The sequence below is a fragment of the Schistocerca serialis genome, chromosome 6 (genome assembly GCF_023864345.2).
Source record: "Schistocerca serialis cubense isolate TAMUIC-IGC-003099 chromosome 6, iqSchSeri2.2, whole genome shotgun sequence".
Lineage (NCBI taxonomy): Eukaryota > Metazoa > Arthropoda > Insecta > Orthoptera > Acrididae > Schistocerca > Schistocerca serialis.
Window position 1 is genome coordinate 499,752,199 of NC_064643.1, and position 27,093 is coordinate 499,779,291.

Sequence of the window (27,093 nt, forward strand, 5' to 3'; positions counted from 1 at the left end):
GTTGCTTTATGCCTAGATAACTGGGTTGTGCATGGCTCTGCTTAAAAGGGATAGCTGGAGAATGCTGTACAGGTTGAACCACATACATCTACTTTCATGCTCAGCAGCTAACTTACTGCAAATAATAACTTGCAGCTGTGGTCTTACAGTCAAATATTCAATGGCTGGAATTGAAAATTAATAAAATAAACAGACATGCTAAAAACTATCAATGAATAATTAATAAAGAGAGTTCTGTTCTAACATCTGTAATTTATAAAGACAACAGAGAATTATGTTGAATAATGTTTATTCAAGAAAGTAAAATTTAAATAAATAGAAAGTGATTCTATGACAACTAAGTATAACAAAGGCAACAATAATCTTATTAAATATACTAAAGCTGCTTTGAGATAGATACTAGAAAATAATAGAAAAATCCCCCAAATAAATAGTCACAAAAGACTCATGAAAACTATGCCCATTTCATGATCAAAATGATGAAATATTCACTGGCTCAGGTAATCCATGATTTACAAAATACGTGAAATACTAAGAGTAATAACTTATGCTCTGTTTGTTCTCAGTTCTGTAAGTCAAGTGGAAGAAGTTAGAGTTTCACACTGGATAATATTCAGACCTCTTCAGAAGTTAAAGTATGGTAGTGGCCATTCACTGCACAGAATCAGATATCCACATTATCAAATACTCCACATTTCCACAGGCATGTCTACCTTCTGAAAGCACAAACCATTAAGCTGTGTCAGTGTGTCAAGTTGCTCCCTTGAACACACCACTCCAAAAGTGTCTCCACTTGACTCCAGTGGTGTTCCACCACTGCCTGCTCCTCCATTGGCTGACGACCATCCCCAACAAAAATACACAATTCTTATGTTCTACAGATGCGATTTTGACTCAGCTTGACCACATTCTGCACTAAACTTTTCCATTATAATATTTAAATCAAGAAATGTTATAAGCATTTGGTCACACTCAGATGATTTACATTAAATTCAAATACTAACTTGTTCATACACAAAGGAACTAGTATTCTTGCACCAGTGCACTCATGTTAAGTTGTGGTTTAAAATTGTTTAAACAACTGTTTATGTCTGCTTGATAAAAGCGGCTTTTGGTTCTCTTTTCAAGCTAAGTCATGCAATTGACTACTTTTAAATTACCTGTGAGGTATTCACGCTGCATTCAGCTGCCGTGTTACTGTGGAGAATATGATGTTCTTGCAGACACTTGCATAATGATTAAGATCCAAATATGTAAGAAATCCAGAAGTAAATTACATACAGAGGAATACCTTTCTGGGACGACAGCTACAGAGCAATGCTATCATCTGAGGTATAGTTTGTTGAAATCACATGAAAGATGTAAAAGTTGTTAATTCCAAGGTGCATGGTGAAAATGTTTAGTCACCATAAACTATAAATCTTAAGATATTAAAAATACTGTTGTTTCATTGGATGAATTACATTTTTCTGATCACAGATGCAGTCAAATTTGCTTCATTATTTAACTGTAATCTATTATAGAATTTCTATGAGCAGCAAATAGCCATAGACTGCCTTCAATTCCCCCATTTGCAGTGAATCTTGTGCATGCTGGCTAAGCAGGCCACTGCTGTCCACATGTTTTGTGGTTTACCCATTTCAGATTAAGAGCTGCTCGCCTTTATACTTTCTCGGCCGGGCAAGCAATAGTCTTTGTGTCTGGCCCAGTCACTGCACTTTGACAGAGCTAGCCATGCCGTACCCTGGCCCCTGAGCCCACTAGCGTTCAGCTGCACAAGCAAACTCATCTCCTACCAATTTTAGGTGGCTGAATAACTCGCCTACATCCGCTTAACTTGGGAATGTTTTGCATTATGTTGAATACATACAATTCTCGATCCGATGTAAGAGTTCCTCGAAAACTGTGTTCATTAATGTAACAATGTGAACAGTATGTAGGAGACACTATGTCACTATGTCAGCAAAATTCGCAGATTCGAGTTTGTAGCTATTGATATGACAATGGACGTTCTCACACAATAGCTGAAACCCAGATGATGAAGCAGTCACTTGGCCATATACACCAGCGAAAAAAAAAAACAAAAAAAAATCGTTACCACTGTTGAAACGACATTAGGCAAATTTTGTCATTAATTTTTCTGTCTACTTACTTAAAAATCGATTGGTCAGGCAACTGGCACTCTGTCTTTGGCCTTGTCAGTCAGCTTCCTCCATCTTATTTGGTCATTCTATTCTCCACATTGTCTCATAGAACTCATATCCTCTCTGATACCATCAATCCGTCTCAGCCGTGGTCTTCCCCTCGGATACCTCTGACACCTTCATCCACCACTTGCCTGGCGATACTATCGATGCATTACGTGCCCATTCCACTTTAGTCTCCTCTTTTTAATCTCTGCCACAGTGCCCAGCGATTTGTACAACTACTGCAGTTCGCAGCCTTTTTTTTTATTTTATTCGATCGTCTTCATCCTCCGTTTGTCCAAAAATCTGTCTTGGAACTGCTTTCTCAAATTTCTGGAGTTTTCTGTCTCTTGGATCTGCATCCGCTTCTCTACTCTCTATAGCGTCGCTGGTTGTATTATAGTCTTGAAGATCCTGGTCTTCGTTAGTCTCCATCAAAGGCAGGAGTTGAGTAGCGTTCTGAGTGCAAATTTTGACCTGTTTCCTGTCTGAATTCTAGCCATTATTTCCTGCTATCATACCTTTCATTGAGTACTGCCCCAAGATATCAAAATTTTACCCTTTCAAAAATTTTGCTATCCACATCTAAACGTCTGTCATCCTCCTTTCTGCTCACTGTGAGGTATTTGGTCTTATCCATATTCAACTTCATGCCTGTTATCATTGCCTTTTCCATTAACACCCTTGCTATCTGAACCAAATCTTTCTCATTCTGTGCTATTAATACCACATCTTCCTCATAGGCCAGCTGAATTCCTCTCTCTAGGCTTGTAACTTTTCTCAGTGCTCCATGTAATACCAGATTACGCAGTGGTGGAGGGGGGGGGGAAGATGCTGTCTTCATACCGCATTCCAGTACTCACCTCAGGCTCTGCATCTTTCCATTCACGGTCAATGTGATGTGCATCTTTTGTCTTATATTTATTCTTATGTTAGCTTTTTGTCTTCTGAGACCTTGTGCCCTTGACACTTCCTGCGATATTGCTTGCTTGTTCACATTATCATAAACTTTTTGGAAGAATTATATGCTTTTTTTGAAAGTCCACAAAACAAAACAGAGAGCATCTCTCAGAAATTTCCAGTTTAATACTATCACAATAGGCAGGAGAATCAATGCTGTAAATATCGTCTGCCACGATATACTGACAGGGACGCATAGTGATGCTACGTGTAATTTACAGATGAAAGTCTAGTGCGTCCACCTCCTATTTCCCATAGATGAACAGTAGCCAGCTTGCTCACCTTGCGTATAGTAGATGTTCCGCTGACTGGTTTTTTCGCCGTCGGTCGCGAGCTCTAACGGTTGTGGAACAAATAGTGCATAATAATGTGACAAATCTGTTGGTCGAAACACTGAGCCATTCATTGTAAAAAAGTTAGGATACCAACTACTTTTGCTTTATTTCATTGATCGCAAAATTAGTAAAACGATTTCTAGAACCAGTCTATCGTTAAGTTCATAACAAGATTCCTGGCCATTAATCATTACTTCCCGAGCACCGAGGAAGTCACATGAACATTTCGCACGACCTTAGACTCAGTATGAGACCGCACAATTACGTTTCCCGAGGCAACTTTAACAATTAATTCAGTCTTTACGTGGAGAAGCACTTCACACACTGGTTCGCATGGTGCTACCTCGTAAACCAATCGTAGACTGCCTTAGATTATCACAAGCACGTCATCCGAGCCAATTTTTCAAATTGTTCCGTCTTTACATGAGATCAGATTTTATACATGTATTCTTGTATTACCTCCTCGGAAACCGATCGTAGACTAGTTGTGAGCTATCTTAGCAGTTTAGCGCCTGCTCTCTGAGGTTGCATTTATGACTAGTCCATCCTTTCCATCAATAAGCACTGACAGTAACTAAACTTTGTAATTAGCATTTTCTGAGGAATAGAGTCATACTGAAATTATTATTAACAAGTTCTCAGTCAAGTAACTTCTTTAATATGTAAACAGTAAATGTAAATAGTAGGAAAAAAAATGGTTCAAATGGCTCTGAGCACTATGGGACTCAACTGCTGAGGTCATTAGTCCCCTAGAACTTAGAACTAGTTAAACCTAACTAACCTAAGGACATCACAAACATCCATGCCCGAGGCAGGATTCGAACCTGCGACCGTAGCGGTCTTGCGGTTCCAGACTGCAGCGCGTTTAACCGCACGGCCACTTCGGCCGGCTAAATAGTAGAAGATTCGCTTCTTCGCACCCAGCGTTGTAGGTGGATATCCATTGTCTCTCTCTCTGAATTCGTGTATAAAATCGACGCTTGCTCGCCCGGCCGTTCTCTCGCAATGCAAACGTCTGGCGTGTCGTTCGGTAAGCTTGACTTTTTCTCTTATCTACCAGCTAGTCTCCCGTAGCAAAATCTTCCTATACTGTGCATTAATACACAGTAACAAAGAATGTAATAAAAGTGGGCAGAGATGCGGCATAAACGCCACACCAGCTCTTTGGTAACACTTGCCCTTTAACCTGCAGCTGCCTATGCCTGATCTCCCGTTTCCGAACCCAAGTACCTTCTCGACTTAAGGGTTAGCCGCGTCAGCAGTAGCATGGGCATAATCTTATAAGCTACACACATAAAGGTAATTCCTCTGTAAACAATTCACAAATAACGCTGAGGAAACTTGTGAGATAAGAACGGTAAGTAATAAATAATAGCCACAACATGCACACACAGCGGAAGGAAACGTGATGGCGACTGCCCACTTCGGAGTACCCCATCCTCCCAGCAGCTGGGCCCACTTGGGACCACCCAGAGCGTCTCTGGTTAGAGGCGCCTACCCCGATGGCGGCCGCGTCTACCTGTTTACCTGCTAACCAGCCGCCAAAGGCCAGACCCTGCCAGTTCTCGGTCGCTTGCTTCCCAACACCTGCACAGCCGCGTAAGACTTTAAGTAGTAGTCCCCAGCAACCGATCGTTCGCGCTTGGTCGACATGCGATCCCCCCAAAGGAAATCCCACTGTAGTTCTGCCAGCTGCCCCAATCGGTGCATTCATTCAAAGCAACGTGCTGGAACTGGAAGGTAGTAAGATTGGCGCATTTAAGACTCCGTCTGAAATCCGCTTTTAGCCCTGAGCAGATGGTCGCTTTCAGCTATATCTGGGCCTGTTCGTAGTTCGCACCCAATTCAGAGATCAACGTCCCCACTTACTTGAGTCTACTGCCGGTGAATAAGCTTTTCCTCTACACGTTCCCTGCACACACATGTTCTTTCTCCGCTTTCCATTACGCCGTCGTCTCATTCTCTTACTCTCTTGAAACAAAGAAAATGTGTTCATCACTTCCTCGTGTCATTTAATATCAGTCCGGCTTGCTACACGTCCCTCCCACATCCATTCCAATACGGTTATAGTTACGTCCCACGTTGCACTCTGTTCCGCTATCCATCAACGGCACGGTTACTTCTGGTGACCATAATGGATAGAGAAGAGTAGAGGAGGCCTTTATCCAGCAGCGGATGTCGAAGGACTGAGGATAACGAATCTCTCATGTTGAAGGTGTGGCATTGCTGTTGCCTCAGTAGGAAAGAAGAGAAGCCGTGATCCTAATGAAGAACTATCTGGGCATTTGCATAAAATTAAGTGAGCAAACATCCCATTTCCTTTACTGCTTCGTCTCGCTGCTGTGTCCTACCAAGTGGCGGAGTGTAAACATCCTGACATTGGTCAGTCTTTCAGTTCAGTGGAGCGTTCTGCTGATCAAGAGGCCCAATACGTGGAATGGCTAAGTTTCACTTAATCACCTGCAGTACATCCATGTCATTTTTTACAGTATATGATGCGCGTACTAGTCACAAGGTTCCGTTATACTCTCTGAAACAACAGGCATTTTCTAAGATTGTCGTTCAGTCTTAGAAGAAAGACACTCAGCCCGTATTCCATAGAATCATTCAGCGAAATGTAGGGTCTTCATTAATCTCATAGCTGAAGATAAGATAAATACTAATCTTCCTTAACGTTCTAATATTTTAGCTGTGGCCTTATTTAAGATAGTTCCTTAATACTTTCGTGCCTTTTCTACCTAATTGGCCTTGGAGCAATAATTCTTCTATTTTGGTGCCGTATCGTCACTTCGTCAACGTCATCACCATCATTTGATCAGTTGATTTATATTGCTCGATAAATAGCTCCTCTCGATCATTATGTGCAGTCATCTGCTACAGGCCTACATGTCATTCGTACCAGGTGTCTTTCGTTTGAAACACATCTACTGAAGACTAGCAGAACACACTTCTACATATCTGATCTTCTGGAGAGCAGATGGAAACTGTAGACACGTGCTTCCAATTACCCATAACCGACATTACCCTTACACCCCAAATGAAGGCCCCGGCCCGTCCTTTCCCTCCCTGGCTACAATTACACTTGCCCCTTGACTACTAATCGTTCAATTAGTTCTTTCCCATTTATTCATCTCACATATTTTCTGTTGTATCTGACCAACTGTTAAAAAGAGCTCCAATCTTCATCATCTCCATAGAACTGAAACAACTGACGTCACGGTTTGTTATGTCATGAGCACCTTGCTGGTTCATTACATTAAAATTTATGCGTGCATTCACTTTCATAAAGCAAACTCTGACGAGTAGAAGCTTGGCTGCTGCCAACCTGTCCCCTATTGATGGAATGTAAATGGTAAAGGAAAGGATAAAATGGAAGATAAAAGCATTTTTAACTCTTAGAAATAAAAAGTAAAACGGGGGGGGGGGGGAGGGGGGACGATATTGGGAGGTACGTTGCTGCATTTTTACAGTCTGCAAGAAATTCGATGTACGCTCTTTATACCGTCGAATAGATTCATTGTAACCACCGTCGGTGACGAAACGAGCACGAGCAACAATGAACTAATTTTTCATCAGCGACTTCCCAAGTACAGTAGGGCAGAGTCTGTACTTTACAATGTCTGTAGCGCTCTACTGTATTTCATGCCAAAGCATGGCAGTCTGACGAACAAAACAATCTCTATCTCTGTCTTTGTATCTCTCTCTCTCTCTCTCTCTCTCTCTCTCTCTCTCTCTCTATGCGGGAATCATACGATTTGTATGCCAGCACTATGGGACTCAGACACTAGGAGCATAGAGGTACGGGTCAGTCCTGGAGGCGTGTTCGGATGGTCGAGGCAGGTAAGGTGGTCACTCACGTAAAGCGTGAAATCCGGGTTCGAGTCCCGCTCTGGCACAAATTTCATACGTTGCTATTAAATCGTATAGCCGTTTTACACTAGTATTCTTCATTTTACGAAAGCATTTCATAGCTTCCCAAGTACTTAAGAAACGTTTAATTTGTGACACACTAGTCTCAACAAGCTACTCACTAATTTTTTAATCATTGGATGAAAACAGAAAACAAAGCTGTGTGCAATCGCAGAACAGCAACAGTCCACAAGAACAGCTTCGATAAAAAAAAATGTTCCATTCATGTGTTTACTCCTTGTAGATAGCACTAACTAAGGCGTATAACTGTTGCACTACACACTCCAGCATAATGTTTTCTGATTCCACTACACTCTCAAGACAGTGAAACTGAATTTTTCAGTTTAAGTTGATGGTGGCTATTCTCTTGCCTTTACCTTTCAAACTAGGACAGGTCCTAAAACGTACGCCGAAAAAATTCTAAGACACGAACAGAATTAAGCTAAGTTATCCCTGATCGTTATCACTACTACTTAAAATTGTTAAATATCAAGCACGCAGCTATTTTCTGCGTATATAAATTTCTGTTTTCTGGAAAGAAGTCGTTTACAAGTGGAAGTACATATTCTCATGCTTAAAGCTAGAGACAGATGACAATTCTCTGTAATGTAGTCCCTGCAAGGGCTGTTGGAGCCGGAAATTGACACGAAAAGTGGCGGAGGAAGCGGCCCTTGGCAGATCGGGAGAAGCTGTCGCTTTCTCGCTTGGACGTGGGTTGTGGACGTGCTGGTCATTCGGAAAGTTCGTCGAGCCGTTAATGAAACATCCCTGTTTGCAATAGTCCTTCATTCGTTTTGGTGTAATGATGAGATTGCAGCAGCCACTGGGTTATTGCCTCTCGATGACGTAGGTGGCTACCGTCGCGACGGGCAACGAGGACTCCACTGCACAGCATAGAATGCTTTAGCAGCGACGGACGTTGGCATCAGCGTCAGCAAAGCCGCCGCTGAAATGTGTCTGGCGCAGCTCCTGGCTGACTAGCTCATGGTTGCCGCGTACCACATCTGAAAGGACGGTATTTAACGTCCGGTATGGCCGAAGTCGAAGGGGTATGCCTGCACTGCGTGATGATGAGCGACAAAGAAAGCTTTCAAGAACCTGTGTACAACAACAACAGACAAGGCTCGAACATGTGACCTACTTTGGAGGTAATCGGCAGCAGAAGATAGTAAACGAGCAGGTAATCCAGCAGTGTTAAGGAGCCAAGTCATTTGCACACGATCCCTAGCTCACATGGCTGTCTGCTACTACTGGAGACAAAGTCCTTGAAAGGTGACTGCTTATTGCAGCTGAAAATGCAGTGGTCTTCACCTTGAAGTTAATAGCTGACGAAGACACTGGTGTGGAGAACCACCTACAGGCTCCGACAGAGTCGTGCACACAGAACGTCGGCGAGCATTTGAAACCATCCGAAGTGAGGGTTTTGATTTGAGGGAGGAGTGAGATGGTGTTGATAACAGTTTGCTGGCCAGATTTTACAGTATCACGAGCTGCATCGGGTGTAATATTACTGAAATAAGCAAGAGATAACGTTAAGATAAAGTTGTGCACAAATGCTTGAAGGCATAAGGCAAAGGGTTTTAATATGAACTATCTTAGCCTAAAAATCTGCCTGCGGTCGGGCTAATTGTGGTGTAAAATACAAGAAACGTCGCGGAACTTGGTGACTGGGAACAAAGATCTGAAACAGGGCTTACATGGATGAATAGGTCTGGGTAGAGAAGTGGCGGCCACCACAAGCGAGAGCAGGGCACGAAGAGGAGCACGCGAGGAAGGGAAATACATAGTTAAAGTACTAAACCGGTGGGGCGATGCTATAGCCATCTACTAGGAAGATTAGGAAGTATCGCGAAAGCGACTAGCCCGACCTTTCACATTAAACTGATGGTCTTAAATGCAAGCTGAAATAGTATGTCATGAAATGATCTGAATGACACTGAACGCGCATTAAACGAAAATACACTCCTGGAAATTGAAATAAGAACACCGTGAATTCATTGTCCCAGGAAGGGGAAACTTTATTGACACATTCCTGGGGTCAGGTACATCACATGATCACACTGACAGAACCACAGGCACATAGACACAGGCAACAGAGCATGCACAATGTCGGCACTAGTACAGTGTATATCCACCTTTCGCAGCAATGCAGGCTGCTATTCTCCCATGGAGACGATCGTAGAGATGCTGGATGTAGTCCTGTGGAACGGCTTGCCATGCCATTTCCACCTGGCGCCTCAGTTGGACCAGCGTTCGTGCTGGAGGTGCAGACTGCGTGAGACGACGCTTCATCCAGTCCCAAACATGCTCAATGGGGGACAGATCCGGAGATCTTGCTGGCCAGGGTAGTTGACTTACACCTTCTAGAGCACGTTGGGTGGCACGGGATATATGCGGACGTGCATTGTCCTGTTGGAACAGCAAGTTCCCTTGCCGGTCTAGGAATGGTAGAACGATGGGTTCGATGACGGTTTGGATGTACCGTGCACTATTCAGTGTCCCCTCGACGATCACCAGTGGTGTACGGCCAGTGTAGGAGATCGCTCCCCACACCATGATGCCGGGTGTTGGCCCTGTGTGCCTCGGTCGTATGCAGTCCTGATTGTGGCGCTCACCTGCACGGCGCCAAACACGCATACGACCATCATTGGCACCAAGGCAGAAGCGACTCTCATCGCTGAAGACGACACGTCTCCATTCGTCCCTCCATTCACGCCTGTCGCGACACCACTGGAGGCGGGCTGCACGATGTTGGGGCGTGAGCGGAAGACGGCCTAACGGTGTGCGGGACCGTAGCCCAGCTTCATGGAGACGGTTGCGAATGGTCCTCGCCGATACTCCAGGAGCAACAGTGTCCCTAATTTGCTGGGAAGTGGCGGTGCGGTCCCCTACGGCACTGCGTAGGATCCTACGGTCTTGGCGTGCATCCGTGCGTCGCTGCGGTCCGGTCCCAGGTCGACGGGCACGTGCACCTTCCGCCGACCACTGGCGACAACATCGATGTACTGTGGAGACCTCACGCCCCACGTGTTGAGCAATTCGGCGGTACGTCCACCCGGCCTCCCGCATGCCCACTATACGCCCTCGCTCAAAGTCCGTCAACTGCACATACGGTTCACGTCCACGCTGTCGCGGAATGCTACCAGTGTTAAAGACTGCGATGGAGCTCCGTATGCCACGGCAAACTGGCTGACACTGAAGGCGGCGGTGCACAAATGCTGCGCAGCTAGCGCCATTCGACGGCCAACACCGCGGTTCCTGGTGTGTCCGCTGTGCCGTGCGTGTGATCATTGCTTGTACAGCCCTCTCGCAGTGTCCGGAGCAAGTATGGTGGGTCTGACACACCGGTGTCAATGTGTTCTTTTTTCCATTTCCAGGAGTGTATGTGTGATAAGAGAAACATCAAATTGACCATTTCAAAAATACAAAGCTGAAAAAGCATCGTGAAAGCGATTTTTCTGAAACACCTTTCAGTTTCACCACTGCTCCTTACTGGCTTCGGTTAATTATTTTATTATGTTTGGTTGCAGTCTTACTGCGTCTCGGCTTAATGATTGCTCGCTAATGAAACGTTCTTAGTAGCTAGGAAAGTATTTAGGGTTGTTCATTGTGTTTTTATTTACGAACGTTAAAAACTTATTTTTCTTATTATAAGTTGTTTATCTAATCCATTAGTCTATTTTATTGTAACTTCTACATTTTCTGCGCCTTCACCGCCATTCATATTTCTTTATAGTATACTTTTTCAACTTTAAATTTTTAAACTGGTCAATCTGATGTTTGTTTCAAAGTAACATTTTACATTTTATGTACCTTCGTCGCCAGTCATACTGAATCATTTCATAGTAATTATATTTAAAACAGTCAGTTTAATGTGAATAGCAGGGCTAGTAGCTTTCGCGATGTTTCCTAGTCCTCCTGTAGCATCGCCCCATCGGTTTGGTAACTTACCTATTTAACTTCACTTCAACGTATGCGCCAATTCGTGCATTGCTCTTGCTTGTGCTGGTCACCTTTCCTCTACCCAGTCCGCTGCACTAGGGGTCGCAACACATGACGTAAGTTTCAACCTGTCATTCTGTAGTACAGTATACATTTCCATCTACGTAGGATCTGTTTCCGTTCTTGGTTTTCCAATCGCCACTGTTTTGCGACATTTCTTACATTTTTTACCAGAGGGGGCAGAGTTCTAGCTAAGACAGTTTTTATTAGTACACATTGCCTTATGCTTACAAGCATTTGTGTAAAAATTTTCTGTAGCGTTATCTCCTGCTCGTTTCCAGTTATACTACACCTGTTGATGGGAATCTGTTAACCCAAAACTGGTCGTGATATTGGAGAAATAAGAACCTTTCGTTGCTACAGTATTACTTAGTCTGATTTTTTTGTTTAGTCAACTAGTGCAGCATCCTAACAGGAGTATAATTTTGGCCACCTTCACCGTTAAGAGTTATTGACTGTCTTATTCTCCTTCATCAGCTCCCTGAATGACTAATCTTTCGTTCTCAACATGTCTTCTAGTGAAATGGTGTGTGGACTTGAGGCTGATCACGTCTGTATGACGTTTCCCTGAGTATCGCTGTTCATCGCAACGGAAGGACTGTTTGCGAAGTCAGGTGTTTACGTAGGAAGTGTGCTAAACAATGAAATGCGACAAAATGGATTATTTCAAAGGCAGAGGAGCAGGACGAGAATTTTATTGAATAAAAGTGTTTGCGGATTAGAATTTCCACAAGTAATGTGTCGCGTTTTCCTTGTGTTTAACAAATTTGGATGGGACCGTTTACAAGCCTGCAGCGGTTCTAGCTCGAAGCAGTGTCTACAACATCACCCTATCATCTTAGTTGTCTTACAGGTATGTAAATATTTGGCGGCTTCTCCTGCAGGTTAAGGGAAACGATACACTTAAACTGTTGCGAACGAAGATGAAGATTTCTTTTCTCAAAAAATAAAAAAAACAAAATGTTTTCGGCGTGACGGGGCAAACGAAAATGTCATTAGGGTAAGACGAGTGTGAGTAAGTGCGTAAAATCGTATCAGAGCACAACATTTAACCGTTCGCGGTCCGATCGCCAGTCATTGCTGGCACTTTTTCTTGTCACTTGCCGTTTCTTTCACCTCCGGTAATGATTTGTAAATATAACAGTGCTTAGTCCATGTTAAACTGAATATCCCCTGTCATCGGCTGGGTAAGCTAGGAAGAAGGCAAGAGCATATCACGTCGGACATACAGCAAAGCAATGCGGTTTCCAAACCAAAGTTCGGGTTGAGGGCAGCTTTACAGAAAAACTTTTTCTTTGATCTACACAAAGAAAATTTCGAGATAGAAGACGCGTTTCGGAACACTGTTGGGTAAAAAATGTCATTTATGTAACCTTTGGTGCTCTCAAAGATTGTAATAAATGAGTAAAAATTTGAACAGCATTATTTAGAAAGCGTCCACAGATATTCCGTTTGTGTCGAAATACTGCACTCAGTACAGAGAAAACAGATACTTTCGTGGATTCAACGCTGAAATATTAGAAATCACGAACTCAAATATTGTAAAAATAACTGGATCAACCCTGAATCTTATTTTTGTGTAAATATTACCCTATTACCAATGTGCTTATTGTGTAGTCCTGTATTTAGAATTTATTTTACACTTGATCAGCATTTGCCATGCCATAGAGTACGTATGCACCACTTCAACTTCATCGTAACTGTTATTCGACTTTTATGCTCACATTTTCTATGCAATTGAAGATGAGACTCAGGTTCAGAAACTGGTTTGTCCTATCCTTCTAGGAAATAAACAAATTTGCAACTGTAACGGATTTTATCATTGATCATGACCGATATTTTATAGTGAGAAACATGTACACTATTAGATATTGCACCATCAAGGTGTCATATCATCATTTAATTTCTGTGTTGTGTATTGTAACATTGTGATGTGTTACAAATTAGAACTAAAATTCCTGCGGTTGGTTTATTTAATAGAACACCAGAAGAAGTTAATAACGTCTATGAAACAGCAACACTAGAAAATGGGCTTGTAATGAGAAACATAGGTTACGAAAAATACAAGGTTGTGAAAGAAGGGCAAAGCGTCTGTTTTCTCGTGTGATAAACCAGTAGTAATTAGAATCTCTAAAATGATTTAAATATGTTTCCTGACCTCACAGAGCAGTTAAAAATTCTCAGAATGTCTCCGCCCCTTCGTCAGCAGACTGCTGCAGATAACCCTGAAGCTGCAATCGAGACAGTTTAAAAGGAGCAGTCTATTTTACGGCACCAATGACTTAAAAAAATTAACTTTAAAAAAAGTGTAAATAAACGGTTTCGTGGAAAGCTATTCATCGCCGTATTTACAGCCTGATACATCCGAATTTTCAACAGCGCTATTTAAGTAATAATAACACCTGATGAATAGCGAAGCCTTCAGGCTTTCTCGTTATTTCAATGATTCTAGAAACGATCGAGGTTCGAGGAAAAAAAAAAAAGATTCGGGAAAATTACAACGCGGCGCGGCTCTGACAAAAAGGTGTCGGCTAATTATGGGTACGCGGTCTGAGAGTCGGCGGCCTGTCACAGCGGCACCGCACGCGCCCAGCTTTCGCGGAACGCCCGACGTCGATACACGGTGCAGAAAGGTGACTGCCACTGAGCGCTCCTAAACCGGGCTCAAGCCGTTTTGCCCAGTCTCAGAATTAAGGCGCCACGATCAGTACTCTGTAGGGACAAACCGAGGGCCCTATCTTATATTTAACCAGGCATTTTACACTGCCTCACAAAAAATTCGTGAACCCCCCCCCGAGAAGACATGGTCACATGTCAAAGCAACGTCGTTCACGGCGTTATGGGTATATAAATGCTTAGAGTTGCAATTCTCTGTAACAGGTACAGCTAGCACCAGAGTAAATTAGTGTTATTCATGTTTAGTGTTGTTACCAGTTGTAGTAGGGTATATAAGGACCGTGGACAGCGTCAGATGTTGAGTGACCACTGTGAAGAGCACGGAGGTATGGCATACCCGTGTAACACTGCGTTATCAGCAGCTGACAGAAGATGGTTCAAAAATGGTTCAAATGGCTCTAAGCACTATGAGACTTAACATCTGAGGTCATTTGTTCCCTAGACTTAGAACGACTTAAACCTAACTAACCTAAGTACGTCACACACATCCATGCCCGAGGCAGGATTCGGACCTGCGACCGCAGCAGCAGCGCGGTTCCGGATTGGAGTGCCTAGAACCGCACGGCCACAACGGCCGGCAAAGAAGGTGGTCTCGCTTTATGTTTCCATTTGGGCGGCTGGTCGAATCGTGTAGAATTCAGATTAGTGGGTCATTCGGATGTGATAGTGGCTCAGTGTTGAACTGTGTGAGAACGTCACGTCATTCGTGCAGCAAGCACATCGCAACCTTTTCACAACTGCGCCTGCCATCTGAGGACAGCTAACGGACTCCTAGCAACTTTCTCTGTTGTCCCCATAGAGTATAACTGAATCGCAAATAGTTGAAACCAAATAAGTCAAATGCTATTTTGTCTAAAATTGACATGGTGAGACCGTGGCTATGTACAATTAATGTAGATTAATTCTTTCAAAGAAGAAAACAGCAACCAGCCATTATTAATACTGCTATTTATTTAGGTAAATAGCGCCGTTACCGGTTTCGAACTGGCAAGTTCATCATCAGACAGCTGTTCACACGATTTTCAATGTACACTTTACATTATCGTCCGTTTTCGATTTTTATTATTCCACTGTGGCGAAGTATTTTTGGTGTGTTGTTGCCGTAGAAAATTCCGCGCGATTTTGTTGCGAAGTCGCAGCATTGTATTTTTCGAATATTCCTAAATATATCCAGCACTTATGTAATTTGTACATCACCATTTTGTGCAAAGCACCACACACACACACACACACACACACACACACACACACACACACAAAATTTGTCACATGTGAAGTTATCACAAAGATTGCAGATGTGCTGTTTTTTTCTTTGTGGGAATTTACCTATATTAAATAAGTCAAAATTTTCATTGTGGAGTATAGCCTATCGTTTGGTGTTAGAGTCAAACACGTCATGCTCTTATAAAAGGCAGAAAAGATGGTGCACTTTACGCTGTTTATTGTTGAAACCCAATAAGTCGCTGACTTATTGCTTTTCAACAGATGCTGCTTGTTCCGGAGCAGAATCTGTTTACCTCCAATACTACACACTGAAGATTAGATGGGTAGATCACGTAACTAATGAGGAGGTATTGAATAGAATTGGGGAGAAGAGGAGTTTGTGGCACAACTTGACTAGAAGAATGGATCGGTTGGTAGGACATGTTCTCAGGCATCAAGGGATCACCAATTTAGTATGGGAGGGCAGCGTGGAGGGTAAAAATCGTAGAGGGAGATCAAGAGATGAATACACTAAGCAGGTTCAGAGGGATGTAGGTTGCAGTAGGTACTGGGAGATGAAGAAGCTTGCACAGGATAGAGTACCATGGAGAGCTGCATCAAACCAGTCTCAGGACTGAAGACCACAACAACAACAACAACTACACACTTTTGATGAAATTATCCCCTTCCTTTGTTGTGGCACTAACAGTCACTGTTATTTTTCATTGACCGGCAGTTGGTTGTATTATTAGGGCTCCAAAAAGGAAGAAGAGTAATGCAGATTGTGATAGAAATAAGGTAAAGACAGCTCGTTCCAAAGGACAGCCTTATCAGAATTACAGAGGAGATTATGTGCCAGGGAAAGCAGTTAGAGAACCTTGCAGGTATGTATCAGTCTTTCATGGAAGAACCGTAGGAAACTGTATGGATGTAAATAATATAAACGTCACCAGCAACACCAATTTTATGTTATTAATTTCCTTTCCGCTACAGAATGAAATGTTGTGACTCCAGTGACGTAATTCAACGTAATAGTATTTTGGCAAGACTTCTTGATTTTCTTACCAAAGACTCCCAGGACTTACATCTGAAGCAAAGGGAGTAAAGCAGAGGCGTCCTCTGAAATCTGATCCAGAATGTTGCGAAAAACGTAGGGATGCAACGTTTCTTAATCATATAATGCTTGGAAGCGAAAGGAAACTGGATTGCAAGAAAGGTTCCCTGAATATACGCGCAGTGACGAATAGGCGCTTGTTTCAAATCTGTATATCGATTCTCCTGTTTAAAAGTGCAACGCTGATTGGCGGAATATTTCTGACAGAAAGAGTCAGAGGAGTGAGGGAAGGCAGCAAATGATATACCGTTGCAACTTTTCCAGAGAAAGGGGCCGTTCCGTTGTCACTCCTGGAGCTGGAGCATGTAAGGAGAGCGAGTGTGCTCGTACATGTATGCTAAGAGTGAGGAACAAAGTCTCTCCTCAGTACTTCACTGGGAGAGCACCTCTGTCGTTAGGGAATTGGAGTGACACTCTATATTGAGTCGCTGGCGATTAAGTGTTGTTCACTGTGTTGGCTGCCACACTTATTGTGCAGTGTGAACATAGACAGACTACTATTTAAATGCCTGCGAGCGAGTATTGAGTGACATCACGGTGGACTGGTTATCTGGCTGGTGTACCATGCCAATAGTTAGACTAGGGGCGGATAGGAGTCCTTGACTTCATCAAGGCATAGGGAGAGTTTGATTGGCGAAGGTCAATCCAGATGGAAAGAGATAGTTGTGTTATTTGTCAGCAGCGACCGACGCAGGCAGCAGTCATCACAGCTCACGGTATTGTGCACTACAGCGTATGTGAGCCCCATCTGTCCTCCATAACAGTACACTCCATTACATTTCTCATGCGACAGCCTTTACGGTACCCAGAAAAGTTATTCAGCTTGTGTAGGCGCTGCTATCAGCCATTCTGCCGAGTAAATAACATTCTTAAAGAAAAGGGAGAATAGCAATACTCCCGTATCCCACTCATTACATAAGAATATATAGAGTATTTTTGTGTCTTTTCCTTACAGTGGACGACTCCAGAAGATATTTGTTGCTGAATTTTTTCAAGCAGTTCTTGTTGGTACATCAGGAGCGTCTGTCTGACTTCTGTAGTAGTGTGAGGTGGAAATTGTTTCTTGCAGGAGCCAAAGTGTACTTGTTAGATCAATCCATTGTGCAACTTGAGAGAATAAAACCCACACACTCACAGAAAATGGCCACCCTGCCAGGATAGGTAAAATAGATATGTTACCAAGATAGAAAAGTGTCAGAATAGGTGATATACGATGGTTAGGTATGGCAGGTCGCAGCATTATTTTATGTATTAAAGCGTTATTTGCAAAGATTATGGATTAGAATAGATACAAGTAGCGAGGAAAGTAGAATTTTAGGGACAAGGTCTTGTGTTATTATGTTGGAAAATTTTGGATTTTTACGATTTTTGAGTAGCTGTTTGATGTGTTAATGAGAACTGACAATGAAATTCAACATCTCTTTAATATTTTGTTGATCCAAAGAAAGGGGAGCAGCTAAGCAAGGCACGTGGTATTTATTAAGACTGTTTCAGCCTTATGAGGACAGCCGTTTTTGGACGAAATATAAATCGGCAAATTTATATATCCTTACCATTTTATTTAAACGTTAAACATAAAAACACAGAATGACAGTGAATATTATTTGTGCTTTTCACTAAAGGATCAATGTCTGGTACCACTTTTCGGTTAACACTAATTCGAAACAAGCTCTTAAGTTGAAATGTGGCAGTGAGCTTCTGTGGGTGGATTTGGTTCTCTTCATTGTGAAAAAAAATTAGCATCTACATGTAAGTCTAAAAATCGATTTAATCGTAGCTGCAGACTTGTAAAATTTTGAAATTTTGCATTGAGGAAACAGAAGTCTCGTAGACTTTGTACTGAACTTAGAAAAACAAACTTATGGTAAAATGGATTTTAACATTTACTATGAAGCTAACCACGCAAACGTTTTACAGTAGCTGTATAACTTCTAACTGTAGCTGAGTTTCTAAGCTCTCAATATAACCTGGAAATCTGTGGAACTGCGCAACGCTTTGCAAGATGACATAATCTTTTCATGGAATGTGTTTTAATGTTTTGGTAAACTGAACTTTTCGTTGTTTTCAAAGTTTTGAAGCGTATTAATAGAACACTACGCATCTCAAGACACCATCACATACAAAAAACATAGAGATGAGGTATCCTGCATTGATGCTTTGACGTAGGTGTGTCTGACAGCATTGAAGTTCCTAATACGGCCATCGTGCTATTTTTCAGCCCTTTCAAAACAGTTGCATTCCATGTTAGGGGGAGAGTCCACCCTCAAAACTAAATTTTATAAAAAGAAGTTAATGGCTAGTTAACATCTTCAGAGGGTTTATTGTTAGACCCCAAAACGATTTGGCTTTATTCGAAATACAAGCACGTATAAGAAATGATCGAAATACGGATTGCTTAAGGGGCTACGGCACGCCAAAGGATGCCAAAGACCAGTTTTGATTTCTGTCTGCTTGCTGTCTGATTGCATCAAACAGAACCACCTTCACTCCGAACTTGGCGTTAACTCAAACTGGGAAAAACAAGTTGTAAGATTTCCAGGAAAACTGAAGCGAAACAACTGGCAACCGGTGTTGGAAATCACTTGCTTTGCCTGTTGGCAGTGTAAATATAAATTTAGGGAATACACTGAACTGCTGTTCAGCATAACCAACAAGCTCATAGGAAACAAGCATTGGCGTACAATCTCTACCAGTGCACCTCCTTCTGACAGAGTAGATTTTTACTTAGAAAATTCAAGAAAAAGGCTACCTTTGAACCTGAAATTACAAGATGAAGCTTCACAATATAAGTAGGAAGGTTAAACGTTATTATGCTGCCGGAATTTTAATGTGTACGTGTCTTTTAGTAAGAGTCATTATTTCATAAAATGTTAAAATCCATTTTACGATAAGTTTGTTTTTCTATCATAAATATTAACCACCCCGAATTAAATTTTTGTAGGAAGTAGTCCTAATGTGTTTGCGTACTTCTATGCATTAATGTTATCGAAAATGTGATTAGCTTGTATCAGCATGTTTATGTACTGATAATTAAAGAAAATTTAAAGCTGAAATTTTAAATAAAGTCTGAAAATAAAACATTAATATTTCTCGTAAAGCGAATACATCGAACCATTGAACTATCCAACTAACCCTTGTAAATGTACTTACAGAATGTGGCACGTGAAAATTGTAATGTGAATATCGAAAGTTGGTTTACAAGAATACCATTAAAATTACAATAAAAATTCAAAACCTAAAAACCACTGAAGTTATGAACTTCAAAACCTGGATATTCCTACATCTTTACATAACAGACACGGTTTTAAATTTGGGTTACTATAGGCAAAGTACAAGAAAAGTTAAATTTTTGGGTGGAATTTCTCCTTAAGCACTGCGCCATATACAATGTGGGTTTTAACTAAGGCTACGCCGAACCTAATTATGGTCATTTCTCTGAAGGCAGCACACTGTTTGCGCGTTCCTGCGCTACCAGTCGACAATGCGAAGCTACTTAACGACGTCTGACCGTCCCGTTTTTCCGCGAGCGCTCATAGCCCAGGCGGCGAGAGTACGTGACCGCTCTTGCTCGCCTTATCCTCCTCAACAGGCCTGCTGCAGTTTACTTGGAATTACTTGTAACGTATGTTGAAAGGTTATTTTGTCTTTACCAGTTTCATGCTGTTTTGCTCGTCTTCTAACGGAGGGAGGAAGTGTGGATTTAGTTGCTTGTCGTTCACCTGCTTTTCCGCTGCAAAGATTTTGTAATCGCTGTCAGCCCATACAGATTTTGATTCTAAGAACATTTCAAGGCGACTGCTGCGAATATTCCCTATCAAAAGCTCGGCTTTTGAGATAGTCTTGTTAGTCTTCATTAGGGAATATTTTGCCAATTTCAAGACACATTTAGCCGACTTCGTGTCGTTTTCACGAACAGTACGAAGTAATTTCAGTCCTACATTAAATTTATTGTCCGCCTCCGGCATCTGAATGGTCAGCGTGACGGATTGACAATCCTCTGGGTCCGGGTTCTATTCCGGGCTGGATCGGGGAAGGTTTCGATTCCCGGCTGGATCGGGGAAGGGTTCGATTCCCGGCTGGTTCAAATGGCTCAAATGGCTCTGAGCAGTATGGGACTCAACTTCTGAGGTCATTAGTCCCCTAGAACTTAGAACTAGTTAAACCTAACTAACCTAAGGGCATCACAAACATCCATGCCCGAGCCAGGATTCGAACCTGCTACCGTAGCGGTCTTGCGGTTCCAGACTGCAGCGCCTTTAACCGCACGGCCACTTCGGCCGGCAATTCCCGGCTGCGTTGGGGAATTTTCTCCGCCCAGGGACTGGGTGTTGTGCTGACCTCATCATCATCCTCATCGACTGCAGGTCGCCGAAGTTGCGTCAAATTGAAAGACCGCCACCAGGCGAACGGTCTGCCCGACGGAGGGCACTAGCCACACGAATAAATAAATAAATAAATAAATAAAATAAAATTTATTCACAATATTTACAAGATTGTCAATGATTACATTAATTACTTTTAACAATTTACAATTTTTTCGATGAAGTTGACATTTTCTTCATCATTGTAACTTCTGTGCATAGGCCACAAGAAGTAAGAAATGGTTTTACTTTTATGTCAGTTTGGAATGTCTTTCAAGCCTCTGGAACCGTTTCATCCGTATCGTCAGTCTTCCTTGCTGACTTTTTTTTATTCCCATCAGAGATTGCAAATTGTCGGTCAAACTGATGGCTGTGGTGCTCTGCATCTTCTCGAAGATTTTTTACTATTGTGTAAATACTCGAATAAACTTATAAAATTACTGTAATAATTCTTCGGTTCCATCGTTCTGAGACGTTATAAGGGCGACGGCGGCTTACAATGCAGTTTCATATCTGTCTTGGAATATGTGCGTTATCCAGCTACTGATCCAAAAAAATAGTTATAACACTCCTGAAGCTTTGGGTTTTCAGGTTTGTTCTCCTATATACACAGCAAACCATCTCCATCCTTTCCAGCGGAGATGTGCCAGAGCAGAACACAGCCTTATGTGACAGTGTATGTCCTTGTTTTCCTTATAGGCTGCAACGAGGCCACAACACTGAAGTTGTTTCGACAAATATTGATTAAAATGATAAATGCAACCAATAATCTCTGTTCCAGAAAAGAAACTTCTAGGTGCTTGAACAATGGAAATTTCGAAGTCAATCATCAGAGATCCAGGGTTTAATCCAGGCACCTTACTTTTAGTAGCTTTAAAATGTTCACGTGTTTCTCGCATTTTATTTGGTAGCAAAACGTGAAAAATTGGAATGATACTTGTTTCTCCTAAGGTCAAAAAGGAGCATAAACAACTATTCATGTTGCTTGCTAGAACTCTTGTACGTTCTATCCACTAAAACTGATACGCAGTTTGATAAACAAGCTTTTCCCTTTTCGTTGGCAAACATCAGTATTCTGTCATTCGATCCCCTGCATCTGCAAGCAAGATATTGTTACCATCATTTCTCAGTAAATTATTTTCTTGGGAGAATATTCCTCCAGAATCGATGACATCTTGTTTACTTCCCATATTTTCGCCTCATGCAATGTAACGATTGTTTCGCACTTCTGTGTGCTCGTAACGGTGTTACTAAGTCGTAGGCTGGGTTGGAGAGCTGCTCTACTTCTTCAGCGTAAGCTGATGAAACTGTGGCGTCTGTTTGTTTTGCCCTCTTCTTTGCCGTGACAAAACCAACTTCATTTGCTGCTTCATCTGGAACAGAAATGTGGCTGCCTCACCCTAAAACTGTGCTATTTTTTTGTGGGTAGTCCTCTATTGCATTTACTCTCTTTAAATTCTATAAAACGCCATTTAGTCACTTTTTTTGTTTCTATAGTTCGTTGAAAATCAATAAAAGCGTCTCTTTGATGGTGTTGTTGAACTCAGTTATCTTAGCAGTAAAACAGGGAATGCTACATGCTAGTCAGAGTTCAAATGGTTCAAATGGCTCTGAGCACTATGCGACTTAACTTCTGAGGTCATCAGTCGCCTAGAACTGAGAACTAATTAAACCTAACTACCCTAAGGACATCACACACATCCATGCCCGAGGCAGGATTCGAACCTGCGACCGTAGCGGTCGCTCGGTTCCAGACTGTAGTGCCTAGAACCGCACGGCCACACCGGCCGGCGCTAGTCAGAGGCCAACTGCACTACTGAACTCTGAAACAAAGCTACGCATACTACGGACTGATGCCGAAAATGGGCTTTGGCCTGCTCCAGAATACGTCGCAGGTAGCGGCGGACAGGCTGGTGCACCCTACTTCTGGAACACCCTGTCCACTACCTACCGTGTCCGTGACTCCACCCAGATGTCAACACATTTCATCTTATTACCAGTGTCACTCGGTGAAAGTGTCACAAACTCCCGTTATGGAGCCACAATCAGCTTGCACAGGTTGAGTCCATGGCTTTGTGGAGTCTGCTCCACACTCGAACCCTACCATCAGCTCTTAACAACTGAAATCGGGTCTCATCTGACTAGGGCCATGGTTTTTCAATCGGGGATACAAACGATTTGGACAAGAGTGCAGGAGAGGCGCTGCAGACGATGGCATCGGTCGTCTGCTGCCATAGGCCATAGGCCATTAACGCTAAAGTTCGTCGCACTATCCTAGTGGATACGTTCGTCGTATGTCCCACATTGATTTCAGTGCTTGTGTCACGCAGGACTGCGTGTCTGTTTGCTCTGACAACTCTACACAAACGCCGCTTCTCTCGGTCGATAAGTGAAGGTCGTCGGCCTCTGTGTAGCCCATAGCGAGGTACCCTCGGCACACTCTTGACACTGTAGATCTCGCAATATTGAATTCCCTGACGAGTTTCGAAACTCAATGGCCCATGCCTCTAGCTCCAACTATAATTCCGCTTTCAGAGTTATAATTCATCATATTTTAAACCTTTTCACATGAATCACCTGAATACAAATGACATCTCCGCCAATGTACTGACCTTTTATACCTTGTGTATGCGATACGACCGCCATCTGTATATGTGCATATCACCATTCGATGACTTTATCATTTCAGTGTATTTATGCAATTGTATTATTCATCAGACAGTACTCTTTCAAGAAATGGCGTGGTACGAAAATATGTCCTCTTTAGCAACACAGTCCAGATCACACTTAATCCTATATTTGGCTTTAAAGAGGCGTTATGTTCGCTGAAACAGTAGCATTAACAGCACTCCTCCCTTCAACAGTTTTAACATGATCTTCAATATAACATCCTGTATGGTCAACAGAAAATTGACCATTAGACAGTGTGGAATAGACACGTTCATTCTTACCATCACTACATAATTTCAAAAATTTGTGTTCGTGTTGTAGGCTACCATTGAACCTAGACTTTTCCTTGCCATTTGCTAAACGATTGGACAAAATTCGAACAGAGATGAAACTATTAAAAACGTGTAGACGAGTTACTTTACACACGAAAACAACATACGCACGTAGCTCCTGTTGTGTCGCCAAATGACTGAGTGAAAAGTAGTGGCGAAACCTGTAGTCACACCTCCTCATCAACATCAGCAGTTGACCGAAGGTCGGGTGAGAGAGGCAGGGCCACAAGAGAATGTTCTAAAATGCGATGTCCGATCATCTAGGCCGAAGATTAAAAATAAATAAGCAAATAAATAAATAAATCCTCGCTAGACACAAAATTCTCAGGCTCTGGACATTTTTGAAACCACGGACAGTGCTAAAAAACAAAATGTGTGCTGGCTAATCCCAGATGTATGCCAAGCCCGTTTACGAAAGGAACTGAGAGAGAATGAAGTCAGCAACTCTGACAGTGGGAAATGTGACAGTGAGTCATGTTCTGGTGCTGTTACAGATCGTTCCGAGCTAGCAAGGAAATAGGAGGAAAGAAGTAGCGTTCGTTGGTGTTGACTGGTGCGAATGCGGAGACTGGGGCCCATGCGGAAGGCAGTTAACTGGGGTCGGCCGCGCGTGGAGTGTTTACCAAGGCCACGCACGGCCCGGCCCTGGCCTGCTGTTGTTGCAGGTGGCGTCCAGAGGGAGAGCGAGGCCCCGACTACCTGCTGGCACACACAGCCAGCCCGGCCTCCCCTGGGGCTTGGGTGGCGGCCCCACCCCCACAGGAATGCCGAAGCCAGCTGCTCGCCTCTCGACACGGCCCCAGAGATCTCTAAAGGCTGCGTCATTCTTGGGATGGTTGCTCACTTTATCCAGATATTTACTATTCTTGCGGCGCAGCAATATAACAAAATTGATATTTATCAATAGCTTGGTGATAAGGAATCTTAGGTTATACGATAGAGCACCACCGGTTTCTGCAAAAACAGTTATTATTGGTTCTCTATGTAGCTATGGTACTCAACCAGTCGCTTTTTGATTTTGATACGGCTTAGTTGTCGAGCCACTGCGGACGCGTCACCAGAAGGAGGTATTACAGGAAAATTATTTTCTGGATATGAGCAGCAAGTCGCTGGGATGGTAGTCATCGTTGCCGGGTCCAAAAACATAAAATCCGGACTCGGCGTTATACACTGACAGATAAAAATAGCAGCACCAAGAAGGAGTTGTGCGAGATGGGCGAAAGTTGGTAGGCGTGTTCCTACACCTGAAAGACGATGTCTATTCAAATATGGCGCAGCGCTAATAGCATCACAAGGAGCATGCAGATCAGGTTTGTCTTAAATACACGCTGTATCGATCGTGAGCGCTAGATACCTTTGAGATTGGACGTGGTGAGTTGATGTCAGTCAAGAACGCCTCGAAGGCGACAAAAAAGTCATTATCGACATCTCACTGAATTTGAACGAGGGCATGTAACAGGGCTAAGAGGGTGTGTATGTTCCATTTGTGGTACTACAAGGAGACTTGGCGGGAGTGTAACCTCTGTACATGATTCCTGACAGCGGCAAAGGCTACGGTCGCAGGTTCGAATCCTGCCTCGGGTATGGATGTGCGTGATGTCCTTGGGTTAGTTAAGTTTAATTAGTTGTAAGTTCTAGGCGACTGATGACCTCAGAAGTTAAGTCGCTTAGTGCTCAGAGCCATTTGAACCTGACAGCGGTCGTCAAGGGAAACTACTGTTGCTGGAAGCCCGGGCTCCCGTCGACCACGTGGCACTGCCAAGAGGCGAGTGGCGTATGGCTCTGGCGCATTGTACTGCTTCTGCAGCAGCAATTTGGGCGGCAGTTGGCACCACAGTGACACAACTAACTGTTACATATGGTTTACTTCAAGGACAACTGTGAGCCAACTGTTACATATCGGTTAGTTCAAGGACAGCTGCGAGCCAGACGATCTGTAGCGTACATTCGACTGACCCCAAACAACCGCCACTTGCGACTGCTGTGGTGTTAAGCGAGAACTCATTGGAGGAGAGGTCTGTTTTCTGATGAAAGCTGGTTCTGCCTTGATGGCAGTGATGGCCGTGTCTTGGTTGAGAAAGGGGCCATTTGGGGGACTGCTACCAACCCGTCTGCGTGCTAAACCTACACCTGAAGTTATGAGTTGGGTACGATTTCGAATGACAGCAGGATCTCTCTCGTTACGCCATGCACCCTGGCTGCAAATTTGTTCGCCCGCCTGGTGATTCCACCCTTTGTGTTGCCACTCATGAAAAGCATTCCAGGGGAAGTTTTCGAGCGCTTGGCCACATACCGCTGTTGTAACGAAACATGCTATATCGAGTGTCGACACGTTGCCTTGGCCTCCTCGATTACCACATCTGTCCCCAATCGAGCACGTACGGGACATTATCGAACGAGACCTCCAGTGTCATTCATAAACAGCTTTAACTGTCCCTGCATTGATCGCCCAAGTGCAATAGGCATAGAACTCTAGCCCACAAACTGACATCTGGTACCTGTACAACACACTGCATGTATGTTTACATGCTTGTATTCAACCTTTTAATGTACCAGCAGTTTACATTTGCAATTTCTACCTCGCACTCGCGTTATCCTGTGATCTTGCAACGTTAATTACTTACATGTGTTACCTAGATGAATATTTTCCCGAAATTATGTTACTCTACATTATTTTTTGGTGTTGCGATTTCTTTTCCCCCATGAATATATTTAGCCAACTGTTTGCCCTAGAAGCTGGGCTTCCAATTTTAAATGGAAATAAATTCTTTTGGGTATTCCCAATTGTTTATCAAAAATCAATTAGTTTTTGCGCGGTCAACCTTAAACGTGCTAAGCTGCAGAAACAGACAGTAAATGGTGTTATAATTTGGTAGTTATGTAGCAACTAAGTGCGCAGTTTCCTTAATTGCTCATCCTTCTTCATAAGATAAGTTTATGTCGAAATAAACTAAATGATCTTCATTAAACAAAATAAACAATTATCTGTTCTTCTGGGATGGATTAACATAAGACATTTAACGGGTTTGGTCATTATAATCAGACACATAAAGAAATGACAATAACCTGTAGTCAAGTATTAATATTTGTCATTTGAACCCACTTTATCAACAACGTTACTTCATTTTTAAATCATTTCGTAGAACTCTTAACAGTATAATTTTAAATTACACAACAACCACGCCATCATCTGTGATTGTGTGGATTTGCAACTTATTGCATTCATTTGTCCATTGCGGGAGTCGGCTGTTCGATACAGGATATTAAATCAAACACCTTTCAGGAGTCTAGTTTCCAAGCATGTTTTGTTTGGTTGCTTGTTTCGGCGATTTACTACGCCATCTT